The sequence below is a fragment of the Pleurodeles waltl genome, chromosome 7 (assembly GCF_031143425.1).
Source record: "Pleurodeles waltl isolate 20211129_DDA chromosome 7, aPleWal1.hap1.20221129, whole genome shotgun sequence".
NCBI classification, from domain to species: Eukaryota; Metazoa; Chordata; class Amphibia; order Caudata; family Salamandridae; genus Pleurodeles; species Pleurodeles waltl.
The window spans coordinates 1,337,507,896-1,337,524,104 of NC_090446.1; positions in this window are offsets into that span (position 1 = coordinate 1,337,507,896).

The window sequence follows — 16,209 nt, forward strand, 5'->3', positions numbered from 1 at the left end:
AGGGATTTTTTTTGCACCAATTTCATGCAAGCTGAGCGACCTCTTAGGCAAAGGTCGCTTCTCTGGGGGGCAAATTCATTTCAGTCCATTTCTGCCCCCTTTTAGGGTGCAGCGTCCTATTTCTATTAGCCTGATCTGCACCCGGGGGGGGGGGCAGAAGCCACTTAGGCACCAGGGATTGGTGTGTGTGTGTGTTTTGTTTGGGGAGGCAGCCCTTTGGGCAAGGGTAGATCCCCTTGGGGGCACATTACTGTTGGCCATATCTGCCCCCCTTGGGGGAAGAATGGCCTATTTTTGTGAGGCCCATCTGCCCCCAGGGAGGGCAGAAAGCCCACCAGGGACCAGGGAAGATTTTTTTTTCAAAAAAGAGGGTGGGGGTATGGCCATACGCCAAATAAATGGGGAGAAAGTTGTTCTGCCCACCGGTGGGCAGATGGGCAAATACCCCTGATCCACACCCGGGGGGGGGGGGCAGAAAGTCTACGAGATGCCAGGGAATTAAAAATAAAATAGTGGGTTGGTGGCTACCAACCAGTATGGGCATGGTTGTGCCCTCACCCCAACTGAAGGGGTAATAGTCTTTCACCTCTCCCCCCAACACACCAAAACATCTTATACCACGGCAAGCAAGAGGACATATGATTATTTTGGGTTTTGGTTTTACATTTGGGCCATGAGAGCTTGTCTAACTCTCAAAATAATCCCACTTGGAATGGTGAGGGCTGCACTTTTTGGACTTCAGGACGCTGCCAGGTAGAAAAACCTACAAGATGTAGGGCCAGATGTAGGTAGAAAGCAAATTGCGAGTTACAATTTGCGAGTCCTTCCGACTCGCAAATTGCAACTCGCAATTTGCTATGCAGAAAGGTGTCTCAGACACCTTCTGCGACTCGCTATGGGGTCGCAAAGACCCACCTCATTAATATTAATGAGGTGCTTCGCAGTTTGCGACCCCATAGCGAGTCTGGGCACTCACGGGGATGGTGGCGTGCTGGAGACATCAGACCACCATGTCCGTGACTGCTTTTAAATAAAGCAGTTTTTTTTTTCTATCTGCAGCCCGTTTTCCTTAAAGGAAAACGAGCTGCACATAGAAAATTACCGAAACCTTTTGTTTCGGTTTTTTTTCAGAGTAGGCAGTGGTCCATTGGACCACTGCCTGCTCTGAAAAAATAATTTTGTGATCATTCACAAAGGGGAAGGGGTCCCATGGGGACCCCTTCCCGTTTGGGAATGAGTTACCATCCACTTCAAGTAGATGGTAACTGCGAGTTGATTTGCGACCGCTTTCGCGGTCGCAAATCAACTTACATCGCAGTGCGAGTCGCAAATAGGAAGGGAACTCCCCTTCCTATTTGCGAGTCGGAAACACATTTTGCGAGTCGGTTCCGACTCACAAAATGTGATTCTGCATCGCGCTCGGGCATTAGCGCCTCGCAAACTGCGTTTTTCGCCGTTTGTGAGGCGCTAATGCCTTGCTACATCTGGCCCTTAGACACATCTGAAAATTAAACATCTGGGTGAGTCCAGGGTGGTGTGCTTCACATGCACCATTTTCTTACCCAAAATGCCCTGCAAACCTCCAACTTTGCTGGAAATCACACATTTTCCCCACGTTTTTGTGATGGAACCTTCTGTAATCTGCAGGAATCCAAAAAATTCCCACCACCCAGCATTGTTGCATCTCTATTGATAACAATTCTGCCCCACTTGTCAGCCTAAAAATGTTTTTTTTCAAACAGCCCTTTTGGACCCGCTTTGGTTCCCACTCAATTTCAACATGTTTTTGGCTCTTCACTATCACAGGCACTTGACCCACCAACACAAGTCAGGTATAATTTTTACTGGGAGACTGAGGGGAACGTTGGATGGTAGGAAATTCGTCCTGGTGCAGTGATCCCACACGGAAATGTGGGAAAATGTGATTTTGTTGCAAAATTTGATGTTTGGTGAGGATTCTGGGTAAGACAACACTGGGGGATCCACTTACGTCACACCTCCCTGGACTCCCTCGGGTGTCTAGTTTTCAGAAATGTTTGGGTTTGGTATGTTTCACTATATGGCTGCTGAGCCCAGAACCAATAACGCAGATGCCCCGCAAAAACAGGTAGTTTTGTGTTTGATAATTTTGATGTGTCCACATAGTGTTTTGGGGCATTTCCTTTCGCGGGCGCTAGGCCTACCCACACAAGTGAGGTACCATTTTTATCAGGAGACTTGGGGGGATGCTGGGTGGAAATTTGTGGTTCCTCTCAGATTCTAGAACTTTCTGTTCCCGAAATGAGAGGAAAAAGTTTTTTTTTGCCAAAGTTTGAGGTTTGCAAAGGATTCTGGGTAACAGAACCTTGGGAGAGTCCCCCAAATCACCCCATCTTGGATTCCCCTAGGTGTCTAGTTTTCAAAAAGGCACAGTTTTGGTAGGTTTCCCTAGGTGCCGGCTGAGCTAGAGGCCAAAATCCAAAGCTAGGCACTTTCCCAAAAACACGTCAGATTTCAATTTAAAAATGTGATGTGTCCATTTTACGTTTCCTGTTGGGGACACTAGGCCTGCCCACACAAGTGAGGTACCATTTTTATCGGGAGACTTGGGGTAACACAGAATAGAAGAAGAAGTGTTATTGCCCCTTGTCTTTCTCTACATTTTTTCCTTCCAAATGTAAGACAGTGTGTAAAACAGATGTCTATTTGAGAAATGCCCTGTAATTCACATGCTAATATGGGGACCCCGGAATCCAGAGATGTGCAAATAACCGCAGCTTCTCAACATCTTAACTTGTGCTCATTTTGGAAATTCAAAGGTTTCCTTGATACCTATTTTTCACTCTTTATATTTCACCAAATGAATTGCTGTATACCAGGAATACAATGAAAACCCATTGCAAGGTGCAGCTCATTTATTGGCTCTGGGTACCTAGGGTTCTTGATGACAAGCCCCTACAAGCCCTATATATCCCCGCAACCAGAAGAGTCCAGCAGACCTAACGGTATATTGCTTTTAAATATCTGCCATCACAGGAAAAAGTCACATAGTAAAATGTGGAGAAAAATGGCTGTTTTTTTCACCTCAATTTCAATATATATTTCTTTTATTTCAGCTGTTATTTTCTGTAGGAAAACCTTGTAGGTTCTACACAAATGACCCATTGCTGAATTCAGAATTTTGTCTACTTTTCAGAAATGTTTAGCTGTCCAGGATCCAGCATTAGTTTCACACCCATTTCTAATAGTGAAAATGGGATATGTCCCAGTAAAATGCCAAAATTGTGTTGAACAATGTGGTTTTCTGATTCAAGTGTGCCTGTCTGTGAAAGCTGGGAAGATGGTGATTGTAGCACCGCAAACCCTTTGTTGATGCCATTCTCAGGGAAAAAACCACAAGCCTTCTTCTGTAGTCCTTTTTCCCCATTTTATTTTTAAAAAATAAATGTTTGCTGTATTCTGGCTAAGTTCTTTGTCTCCTTCAGGGGAACCCACAAACTCTGGATACCTCTAGAATTCCTAGGATGTTGGGAAAAAAGTACGCACATTTGGTGTGGGTAGCTTATGTGGACAAAAAGTTATGAGGGTCTGAGCGTGAACTGCCCCAAATAGCCACAAAAAGGCCTGGCACCTGAGGGGGAAAAGGCCTGGCAGCATAGGGGTTAAGTGCTGGCTGACCTAGGTCCAAAATCTATAGCCACCCACATTGGGAAAAACTGTGGAAAATTGTGATACGCTCATGCAGTGCTTTGGCCGATTTCTTGTTCAGACATCAAGCCTACCCAAGTGAGGTACAATTTTCATCAGAAGACTTGTGGGAGCATAGAAAAGCAGAACATCTGTTATTACCAATTAGATTTCGCTGTATTTGTGCCTTTCAAATGTAAGCTAGTGTATAAAAAAGAAGACATTTTGAAAAATACCCTCTAAATCATACAGTAGTATGTTTACCCACAAATTCAGAGACCCCATATCTTGTGTTCATTGCAGAAATACATAGGTTTCCGTGATACCCATTTTTCACTCTATCTATTTCACTATATGAATTGGTCCGTACTCGGTACTCAATGAAAAACCATTGTGCTGTGCAGCTCAGTAGCTGGCTGTAGTACTGTGGGTTCTTGGAGAACCTACAAACCCTATACATACACACAACCAGAAGAGTCTAGCAGGCATAATGGTATATTGCTTTTGTAAATCAACCATTGTGACAAAAAGTTACAGATACAAATGTTGTCACAAATGGCCGTTTTTTCCTACTCATTTTCAATATTTTTTTATTTCAATAGTTATTTTCCTTGGGAAAACCTTGAGGGATCTACACGTATGCACATATGACCCCTTGCTGAATTTGTAATTTTTTCCACATTTCAGAAGTCTATAATTTCCCTGGATCACCCATGGGCTTCACGCTGGTTTCCACCACAAACTGGAAGTAGGTTGAGAGCACAAAATATAGGAAAATGCAAAAACTGTGGTGCAAAATTAGGTTTTTTGATTCAGATATGCATGTTCCTGAAAGCTGAGGAAATGCTGACATTAGTACAGCAAACTGTTTGTTGATGCCATTTTAGGAGGAAAAAAACAGACACTTTTCTGTAGCACTTATTTCCTATTTTTCTAAAAAAAAAAAAAAAAAAAAAATCTTTTGTCCATTTTCTCAGTCACTTCCAGGGGAACCCACAATCCTTGGGTACCTTAAGAATCCCCAGGATGTTGGAAAAAAAGGATGCACATTTGGCATGGATACAATATGTGGAAAAAGTGTTCTGGAGCCCTAAGTGCAAACTACACCAAATAGTCAAAAAAGGGCTCAGCACTGAGGGTGAAAAAATTCAGCAGCTAAGGGGTTAATCAGCTTGGAAACAAACATTTCTTGCTTCCTGGGGCACTGCAAGTACAGAAGCCTGCTGCCCTTGTTGGTGATGTATATTTTCTTCACCAAGGTGAAGCCATTTTATTTTGTTTAATTGTTTTTCTAATCAGAAAAATGAATTATGGGCCTGATTCTAACTTTGGAGGACGGTGTTAAACCGTCCCAAAAGTGGCGGATATACCACCTACCGTATTACGAGTTCCATAGGATATAATGGACTCGTAATACGGTCGGTGGTATATCCGCCACTTTTGGGACAGTTTAACACCGTCCTCCAAAGTTAGAATCAGGCCCTATGTCCCTAGAGCTCTAGAGGAAAGGTTATAAATAACGTTGTTCACATATAGTTAAATTAGCTCTGAGGGAAGTTGGCAACATTCCATTTCGTATTCAGATTCCTCTTTTTTTTTTTTTAAAGATAAAATACTCTGACAGGTATTTAAACAGGGTTCAATTACTATAAACTTGTATTTGAATGCTTAATCTGATTCTATTTAGAAAGCTTATTTTGTGTGTCTGTTACAGCATCCCAGGTGGTAATCAGTGAGGTGTCCTGTATTAGCCACAATGAGAAGCACCTCAGAATCCCCTGCACTGCCAGCACATGATTCTCTTTCCCCTTATCCCTTTCCCCCAGAGGTGTCCGTTAGTTCATATGTGTATTTTGAGTGAACTGCTGGAAACTCTGGTAGGAGGGTGAGAGTATTTACCTTTTTTCCATGATACTTCTGTGGAGTTGAATCAGGTGAAAACCTTGACAGTTTGGGAAGCCCAAATGGACTCTCCATCCACATATCTTGGGCACTGATGCCTTCACTTTAAGTGATTTAGGGCATATAATAGAAACCCTTCAGAAAGAAGTGGCAGAGAGGAGAGCAGAGAACCAGTGTTTGTAGTAGCAAATTACGGATATGACAGATAGATTGGAATAATTTTTTTCCTCATAAACAGCATACCCAGATGCCACAACTTCTACTCCAGCCACTGTATTTTTTGCAAGCAGCTGCATTTCATTGCTGACTAGCGTCCAAGGAGGAGGAGCTACTTACTGCATGCCATTACCAGTAGTCATACCGCCACGGATTTCTTTAGCTGCTCCAGAACGCTATGCTGGTGATCCACAGAAGTTAGGCATATTCATTAATTAATGCAGTTTGCATTTTTTGTCCGCCTACAGCATTCCCCACACATACCCCAAAGGTAGCCTTCATGTTGTCATATTTAACTGGTAATGCAGCCACTTGCTCAGTTTCTTTGGTGACTCTAGACAGTCTGTTGTTGTATAATGTAGAAATATTGAGGAATGATTAAGGCATATTTTTGATAGTAGCACAGTAACTCAGACCATTGATTCAAAGTGGTTGGATTTAAGACAGGGTTAAAAGGACCTCTTAGCATATTTATCTCAGTTTCAGAGATCAGTAGTAGAAGCTGACTGGCTGGTTGAGAAAAGAGCAGCCTTGTTTTATCAAGGACTTAATGACAAATTGAAAGATTTACTATCTCAGGTCCCCCAACTGACCTACTGTCACGACCTGAACGCTTCTTACTGCTGTAATATGCCAGTCTCTGGGCACCACCAGCTTTCTTGCTTGTTCTGGATTGACCAAGGTAGGGGTGACCCTTTCCAGTAGCCACGGTGCTGCTGATAATAGAACACCAAGCAGGCCGTAACCTCCAGAAGGAGTCCCAGAGGAAAAAACCCAACTTGGGAAAAACCGCAGATCAAGGACCTCCTGAAAAAGATATAAAGAAAAGGAAACAAATGAGGCAAAAAAGTCAGGAACAAAAACTGCAGACAGGGAAAAGCAGGTGAAGTCCAAAATCACAGGATACAGGAGTGGGGAGCACAACCGGAACGGAAGTGTTTGCAACGCAAGGAACAGAAGACTAAGGGGCATATTTATACTCTGTTTGCGCCGAATTTGCGTCGTTTTTTTCGACGCAAATTCGACGCAAAACTAACTCCATATTTATACTTTGGCGTTAGACGCGTCTAGCGCCAAAGTTCATGGAGTTAGCGTCATTTTTTGGCGTGAACACCTTCCTTGCGTTAATGAGATGCAAGGTAGGCGTTCCCGTCTTAAAAAATGACTCCCAGGCATGTGCGTGGTATTTATACTCCCGGGCAAAAATGACGCCCGGGAGTGGGCGGGGCAAAAAACCCTGCATTTGCGCCTCTTTTTAACGCCTGGGTCAGGGCAGGCGTTAAGGGACCTGTGGGCTCAGAATGAGCCCAGAGGTGCCCTCCCCTGCCCCCAGGGACACCCCCTGCCACCCTAGCCCACCCCAGGAGGACACCCAAGGATGGAGGGACCCATCCCAGGGAAGAAAAGGTAAGTTGTGGTAAGTATTTTTTCTAATTTTTTTTGTGGCATAGGGGGCCTGATTTGTGCCCCCCTGCATGCCACTATGCCCAATGACCATGCCCAGGGGACATAAGTCACCTGGGCATGGCCATTGGGCAAGGGGGCATGACTCCTGTCTTTGCTAAGACAGGAGTCATGTTAATGGCGTCTGGGCGCCCAAAAAAAATGGCGCAAATCAGGTTAAGACGATTTTTTTGCCTCAGCCTGACTTGCCCCATTTTGGGACGCCCAAACGCCATTTTTCCCTACGCCGGCTCTGCCTGGTGTACGTCGTTTTTTTTCACGCACACCTGGCAGCACCGGTCGGCTAACGCCGGCTAACGCCATTCAATAAATACGGCGCCCGCATGGCGCTTCAGAATGGCGTTAGCCGGCGCTAATTTTTTTGGCGCAAAACTGCGTTAGCGCAGTTTTGCGTCAAAAAGTATAAATATGGCCCTAACTGTGCTTATATACTGACATGCAGGAAGTGACATGCAGGAAGTAATGAAGACACCATCTTGGATTGGGAAAAGCCACATTAAAGTAAATGAAAAAATAGCCGTAATATAAAAGGTAGGGAGCAAGGCTCCTGGGAATGAGGAAATTTGGCCAAGAAGGAACAAAAAAGAAAAAGAGAAGAAAGAAGAAAAGAAGAAAAACATTAAGAAACAGGTAAGTAAAACTAGGGGGTAAAAGGTGGGCGCAGCATGAAACAAAGCCCAGAAGGAAAGTTTCAGGTCACGCTGCAGCCCAAAAACCAGGTTGCAAACCGAAAAGCAGCCCGCGGCAGGAACGGGCACCCAAAACGCAGACCGCCGATCCGACTGCGGTCCTCAAGTGGGACACCGCCAGTCTTTGCGGCATCACACCTACAGACTGTAATGAATTAATTGATTTTGTGCTTTAAATGGAGCACAGATTGGCAGAAAGCAAGGGAAAGAAAATCAGATTCCAGATATAGGGCTTGGGAAAGAGAAAGGCTAGAGTCACTTTCTGAAAAGTCAATTCTGGCCTCTTCTGAACCAATGCAAATTGGCAGTGCATACTTCTCTTTCCAAAGAAGAATGAGATTTTAATAAAGCTAGAGATCTCAGGGACAGGTTTAAGAGCCCCTAGTGCCTCCTTGCTGCACAATAGTGTCAATTGTTTGACGCTAATGTGGACCTACAAAGCCAAAATCGTTGTGCAAAATTTACAAAGTGGGGCAATGCAAGCATTGTGCCACTTTGTAGCCCTTTACACTATATCATGCCTGCGCCCGGCATAATGTATGCAAAGGGGCGTTCCCCTGTTAGAGGGGCCGAAAAAATGGCACAAAGAAATCTGGAAGATTTCTTTGCATCTTTTTTTTCGGCACTTTTAACGCCTGCTCAGAACAGGGGTTAAAAGGAGGCACACCATTGTTTACAATGGGCCTCAATGGGCTTTGCATGATTAGAGTTAACATCTGTGACGCTAATCCTGCAAAACTAGCATCAAAAATCTTGACATTAGTCCCCTAACTACCACCATGGTGCTCCGTATCTTAGATACAGTGCACACATAGTGGCGTTGGGGGGCGCTAACGGATGCAAGAAAAGTGGCGCTTTACTGGGTGCACCACTTTTCCTAAATCTGGCCCTCAGTCTGTACTGTGGCTCAGACAAACATTTCTTTAGACAATGCCCAAAGAAACCAAAAAGTCAGTTTCTGGAAAATGAAAATACTCAGCGGACACTGAGTACATTCTTCAGCCAGACCCCAATGAAAAAGATTCTGATGAACACATAGCAACTTGGATCTGCACATATTATTTTAAAACCATCCTTCTTTAGTTAAGAAAAGGCATATTCAGATTTTTCTGCAACAATTTATTCAGAAGCTGAGTGGGCATTTGTTAAGTCTTTGGGAATTCAGATTAGAAAGACCTGAACAGTAGATTAGATTTCTCTTACCTATGGACCTATAACACATTATACTCTTCCCATATTAATGGTTTGCTTCCAAACATGTAAGGAATTCACAGAATTTGATTTAAAAGATGACCCACAATTTCAGTTAATCTTAGGCACAACTTGGCTGGCAAAACACAATCCTGTCATTGCTTGGGATTTAGGAACAGTTAATTTATCTTCCCCTGTTTGCAAATCTCTGGGCTATTCAACTGATAAATTAGATCGTGGAGGGTGGGCTGTACCAAGTACTTGTTTTCTCTTGGCTACAACCACATAAAATACTCAGTAACAGACACCATTGAATTTTCTGCAAATTATTTCATTGGAGTGCAATGATCTGTATGCTTTCAGCAAGAGTGAAGCAGAGATATTGCCTCTCCAACACTGATATGATTGCAAGATCGATTTGGATCCAGGGCACAAGTACGTGTAGCTGCATCTACACTTAAATGGATCAAGAAACCAAGCATTTGCAACACTATCTTGATACCTACTTAGCCAAAGAGTTCTTCAAGCCATCTCAGTCTCACATGGTATCTCTACTCTTTATCATACACAAGAAGGGGGCAAGCTGCGTTCATGGATTGACTATAGAGCTTTACACTGTATCACCATAAAAACTGATACCCCTTGCCGTTGATTCCAGTTTTGCTAGATCAGGCTAATCGTGCTTCAGTTTCCCCCAAGATTGCTTAGAGGGAGCATATCATCTAGTTTGAGTTTGTGAAGGTGATAAATGGAAGACAGACTTTCGGACAAAACGTAACCTATTAAAATATCAAGTTATGGTCTTTGTAACACCCAAGTTGCCTTCCAGTTCTTTATAAACGATGCATTGAGATATTTTATAGATGTATTTGTTGTTATATACATTGAAAACATACTTATTTTTTTCTAACACCTTTTCTGAAAATGTCCATCATATACGCCTAGTGTTGTAAGATTAAGAAACAATCATCTCTTTGCAAAGGCCGAAAAGTGTTACTTCCTTGTAACATCTGTGGAATTTCTTGGATTCGTCATCGCTCCATGTGGTCTTCAAATGGATATGAACACGGCTAAAGCAGTTATAATTTGGCCCATCCCAAAGACAATTTGTTACATACAAAGGTTTCTGGGTTTTGCAAATATTTATCAATGCTTTATACAAGGTTTCTCAAACATAATAACACCCAACACTCAATTACCGAAGAAAGGTACACCATATCATTGGACAGCTGTAGCAGAAGATGCTTTTAAGAAATTGAAAGCATGTTTCACTACAGCACCGATTTTAAGGCATCCAGATACTGTTGTAGAGTCATTTTAGTAATGTCTCTAGGCACGTTATGTTAGCAACTAGACCTGCTGCTCGTGCCCTTTGGCTCAGTTACATTTTATTCTGCTTCATGTTTATTATTTCAGCATAGGCCACATTTGTGGTGTTGTTTTATTTTCTTCATCTAGTTGTTCTTTCGCCTAGGAAAGCATTGTGCTTCTTAGAAAGACATTCTTTTCGCTTTATGCTTTCCTCATGGCTCCAGCGCGAAAGGGTTGCCGGCAAAGAGGTACACTGCGTCTCCAACATTCACAGAAACATACACATCCTTAAGCGGGGACATTTTCTCAGAACATCAGCTGTTTTATTATAAGAACACTTCTCTGTCCCATGCACATTAGAGGGATATTCCAGCCAGATGACCACAACCCCATGCTGATTGACTTTGCTACACCTGCTCACTGAGACTACCAGTTCCCTGACCTACATGAGGATGGTGTCTCTTTAGACAACAGGCTTTCTTGCTCAGGTCTGAGGGATTATGTCTTCCCAGGGGGGAATCCAAAAGGGCGGATTACGGTTTATCACGCAGTGCTCTAACATAGCTTAGGTAGGAGCTGCATATATTCCGCATAGTGACAGTATGATGGGACTTTTCCTGTGTTTTACTTTTCTTGTCACCATTTTGCATCTAGCCTATTTCATCATTCTAATTATTGCAATTCATGCCATTTTATCTAAGACGCAGCTGATCTTATTGAACCATTTTCTGCCTCTGTTTCTCTATGCATGAGTCAGACTAAAGTAACTGAGAGAAAAAGATGAGATCTGATGCACCACAATGTTTCAGAGAAGTCATTCTGGTCATGTGCCTGGTCGCCACAAATCATTCCTGGTCTTGGGCAGAGGTGAGGCACTGCTAGTTGGCTGGAAACAGATTAGGCTGACAGTTGTCACATGGTGTGGGATTGGACTCAGTTCCCCACAATTCAGGTGAGGCGCTGATTTTTTCAATTCCTCCTGAGTACCTCTGTCTCACTACATGCTAAAGGCACCTCAACACTACATCCGGAGATGTCTGTGGTATTGAGGATTTCCTCCTCAGCTAGATAGGTAGTACCTATCCAAAGCTGAAGGTTGTTCAAGCTTGAACCTTAAAAGGCTCAATCCCCACTTGGTGTCCTTAATTCTGAACAGGTATATCCACCATGGCAAACCCACAATGGTTGGTAATTGCAGTAAACATGCGACCTCTCTTCACTGCTCATTTGCTAGTAAATGGCCTCACAGCCCAGGGGGTCCTGTAACATTTGTAGTTGAGGCTCATCTAGCCTACAGAACAGAAATATTCTACTCTTGGGTCACCTTTCCAGCAGTTGACGGGAACACTAACACATTTCATCACTACACACCTGCTACAATATCTGCACAATACAGAGCATATGCATACCTCTATCTTTTCAAGACCATAATAACTGGTTTGATCGCGCCCTACCACATACAATATTGCACATTAGGTTAGGTCCTCTGAGCAATGATGGTCCTACCTGGTCTTTACTGGCCACATATACACCTCATCCTGAAGCAGCAAACTTGGTGGTAGCTGAGGTTCACCGCTTGTATGCTGAGCTTACAGCATTATACAGACTGTTAGTACAGTTCGTAATGCAGATATGAAATACAAACCCAGTTTGTGATGCCTCAGCACAACCACATGCAGTCATGCCTGGCATTAACCCTGCGACTGTACATTAGATCATGGGTAAAGTACCGGCCAAACGGAAGGAGATTCCGTTTTGGTTAGCTAAAAAAATAAATGCGCTGGAAGCAGTTTTTCACCATATGGGACCTCAGGATCAACATAGAATACTTACTATGTGCTTGCCATTTGGGATGGTTCTCACAGTAGATAACTGCAATACTTGGGACACAGTATTTGCCACGCTCTATCCTACCGCACACGGTACACCAGCACTTGCCAATCTTTTGGAAGTATTAAAACAAATTCAAGATGAATACAAGGCTGTCCCTGCTCAGGATTTGGGGATGCAATTATTGGGCATATTTTCCACAGTATCCTTAATTATATTAAGTAATATTAAAGGGGAAGCAGTTGCACTAGCAGTGCGCATGCAGCTGTGGGAAGTTCCTGTACAGGATCAAGAACGCGAGCTGCCAAAGATTATTGCTGAGACCTACTCTAGCATTGGTCAAGACAGACTGGGGCCAGACCTATTAAGCCATAATTACAGGGTAAATCCAATAAGGATTCTACCAAGCAAGCACCCAAGGGTTCTAAACAATGCGGGGATAAACAAAAACAAACATCTAAAATAGAAAGGGCAGAATAACCACATTCGGAGACCTCTCAAAATCGCTATAATCCTAGAAATAGAGATAATACAAAAACGCCTGATAGATATTAACATACTGATACAAGACAATGCTGTTCCTAACAGGACTCACCAGATAAAAGCAGTGAGAGAGGTGGGTGGTGAGAGAAGTGAACTTAGTACGTGAAACCAAGAAAGGACTCACAACGCTCATCATAAGTTTCTGTTAAAAAAGAAGAGAAACTTCCCCAACAAAAACTCCAATTCAAAAAGAAAAAAAGTGGCAGCACTTTCTATACAAAATGTCACTCAGGATGAGAGCTTTACTGAAGAACAGGAAGTGGGCACTGCTAGACAGGGAGACAGAGGTCGCAATAGTTTGCTGGAATCTTCAAGAGCATCGGGGTGAAAATAACTAATGACTTCTTATAAGTCGAGACTGCAGACATGCGTGTCTCCACACCCAATAGGGTGTATAAACTGATATTATAATTAGAAGGGAACACTGAGCGCACAATAGACGCCATCTTTTGGAATTGTGTCATTACCATGTATGATATCTTACTGCCTGAAAAGGATTGACCACCAGAATGCGTCTGTAATCTTCCATATGGGGAAGAGGTAATTGAACCCTCCTTCTCACCTCTTGTTCAATGAATATCTGCATTACTGGCACCAGAATGGGTTCAGAGAATCAAAGGGCAACACCATAAAACACAGACTCCTGTAGGGGGAAAGTAGCGTATCTGAAGGAAACTCTATCCAATGTCCATGTAGTACATACATTGGGAAATCAAAGTATTGGACTACACGTTACTGGCAATACCTTGGCTGATGAAACGGCCAAATCAGCAGTAGCCATGGATTTTGTTGCTGCAATAACTTGTTCACGGACAAGGTTGGATGATGAAACACTGGCTGCCGTGAAAGCTTCAGCTGAAGGCAAGCCCAGGCCAAAGGCATATCCTGCCAAATATTCCTACCACACATCTAGCCTCAATACTGCCCTAGTAACAATACCAGAGGTAGGTGATTGTGTGATCCCCAACCAAAATCAAAGACCAGAGTTGATAAAAGCAGCGCCTGAGGGAGTTGCTTCTGCCCATGTTAGTGTGGTGGCTACTATTTCATTGTTACAAGCACGCTACTGGTGGTTCTACAAACAGCCCAAGCAGTATGTCCTTTGCTGTGACATCTGTCAGCAAATAAAAGAGTGCGCCCTGAAACGCCCAAACCAGACACCCCTCCTAATTTCGAAAAAATTACTAAAATGTTTGTACCTGGACCATTGTGGTCCCCTGACACCTGATGGTGCATACAAATACATCCTATTCACTGTTGACTCATGCTCCAGATTTCTATGGGTATGGCCACAACGCTTGTCTAAAGCTCAAACTGTTATTTGCAAGTCTTTATTGGGCATATATGCAGTCACTTTCCACTCTCACCAGGGCCCTGCTTTCACCTCAAGGGCATTCAGGATACACCATGGCTTCATTAGGAGTCCAAATGTATTATTCATCTCCATATCATCCCAAGGGAAATAGTGTTGTGGAGCAAAGAAACCGTAATTTACAGCAATCCTTAACAGCTAGAATATTAGGTACAGTTGGCCTGTATAGAGTCCTGAGCACACTTAATAATCTGCCCAGTATGGGCCCTGAGAGGGCGTACCCCATAGGAATGCCTTTTTGGAACACAAGTGTATGCCCCAGATCTTGAAAGTCCTGGCGTGGAGGCGGCAGATACACCTTTTGACATAAATAAATGTGTCACTGTCTTGCAGGACTTACAACAGTTCTGTGATGACAACGCATCTGCCAATGCCGCCTCCTTGGGAATAGGGAATGCGCCAACAACACCTAATGGCTAGATTCCAAAAGTTAGGGATCTAGTGCGTAAAAAGATTGCTGTGAAAAAGGAGTTTGGTCCTTTCTATCCTGCACCGGTTCCAGTCCTGGGAATACACGGTACCAGAACTGTTATTCTACCACCCCTGCCTGGTTCTAAAGAAAATCGTTTTGTCTCCATCGACAATGTCAAGCTGATCCTGCACAACCGACCTAGAGGACTCCTGGGTAGTACTCAAGTCCCTCCCACTACAGACCAGAATGTTCTCCTACATGTTTTGAGCAGCAACGCTGACACCTTTCCAAACTTGTGGAGGGTGGAAAATGATCTTTCATTAGTCCCATTAACTTCTTCTGCAACAAGCAATGTCAACAATATTGAGTGATTCTACTAAAATTCTACACAAACAGATGGAATAGTCTACTATAAACCACCAAGGGAGACTTCTGTCAGCTCTCTTCTTCCGAACTCAGCTCCAGTCTTTGCACAAACTGCTTCCGGATATCTTGCTGACATCAGTGACACTTTTCCAGACTCATCTGCCTCTTCTGCAACAGAACTGTCAAGAGTATGTAAGCTGGTAACTTGGCTCAATATTAACTATTTTATTCTTCCATGGAACTATCTGTGACAATTATTGACTGTACTTGCCTTCCTTCTTTGGATTGGGTTTGGCATCGTCTTTTTCTTACTAATACATGGTCATTACCTTCCTGAATGCTCTACAGTTGAACTGGTGGATGAGGGCCTCAAACCACATTTTTCCTCCCATAAGGTCTGCAGAGACTTGTCTCTGGTAAACATTTCAGCTATACCAATTCCTAATGGGATTGTTTGGGATAAAGTACCCTTTTATATATATATGGCCTGACGGAGGTTATTCAGATTCCATATGTATTTAAACTTTTAGTGAACTATGTAATAATACCTGGAGTTGATTCCGTTGGTTGAAATGTAAAAACAGTTGATTCTATGTTATCTGAATTAAAATATTTTACTGTATTTCAAAGTGAAGATATTTATCAATTGAAAGAAAATAATGGAGATATTTTCTGTTATCATTAATATGGACATCATTTCATTTACAGAGCAAGTACCCCAAAGACTATTTTTAATTACAATGGGAACACTGTCCAACTCCAGCAGTGAGGAGTTCCTAAACATAATCTAAAACGTTTGCATATTTTTGTTGGCACAGTGTTAAGAATGCTGAGTTTTAATTTGCCAGTGATGGAATCTCAACATATCTGACTAACTGATACCAAAATTATGGCCCTCATTACAACCCTGGTGGTCAAAGATCGTCAGAGCTGTTTTGTCTGAAGCACCGCCAACAGGCTGGCGGTGCTTTCCTTGGAATTACGAGCGCTGCGGAATCGCGTGATCGCACCGCTGGGACCAGCAGTTTACCGCCACTTTGATCCCGGTGGTTATAATCCCCCAGGGCAGCGCTGCTTGCAGGCCCTGCTGCCCAGGGGATTACGAGTCCCCCCCCCCCGACAGCCGCAGGGTGGTGGAAAGGGGAGTCGCGGGGCCCCTGGGTGCCCCTGCACTGCCCATGCCCTGTCACGGCCCCATGGAGCTTTTCACTGTCTGCATAGCAGACAAGTGTGACGGGTGCAACTGC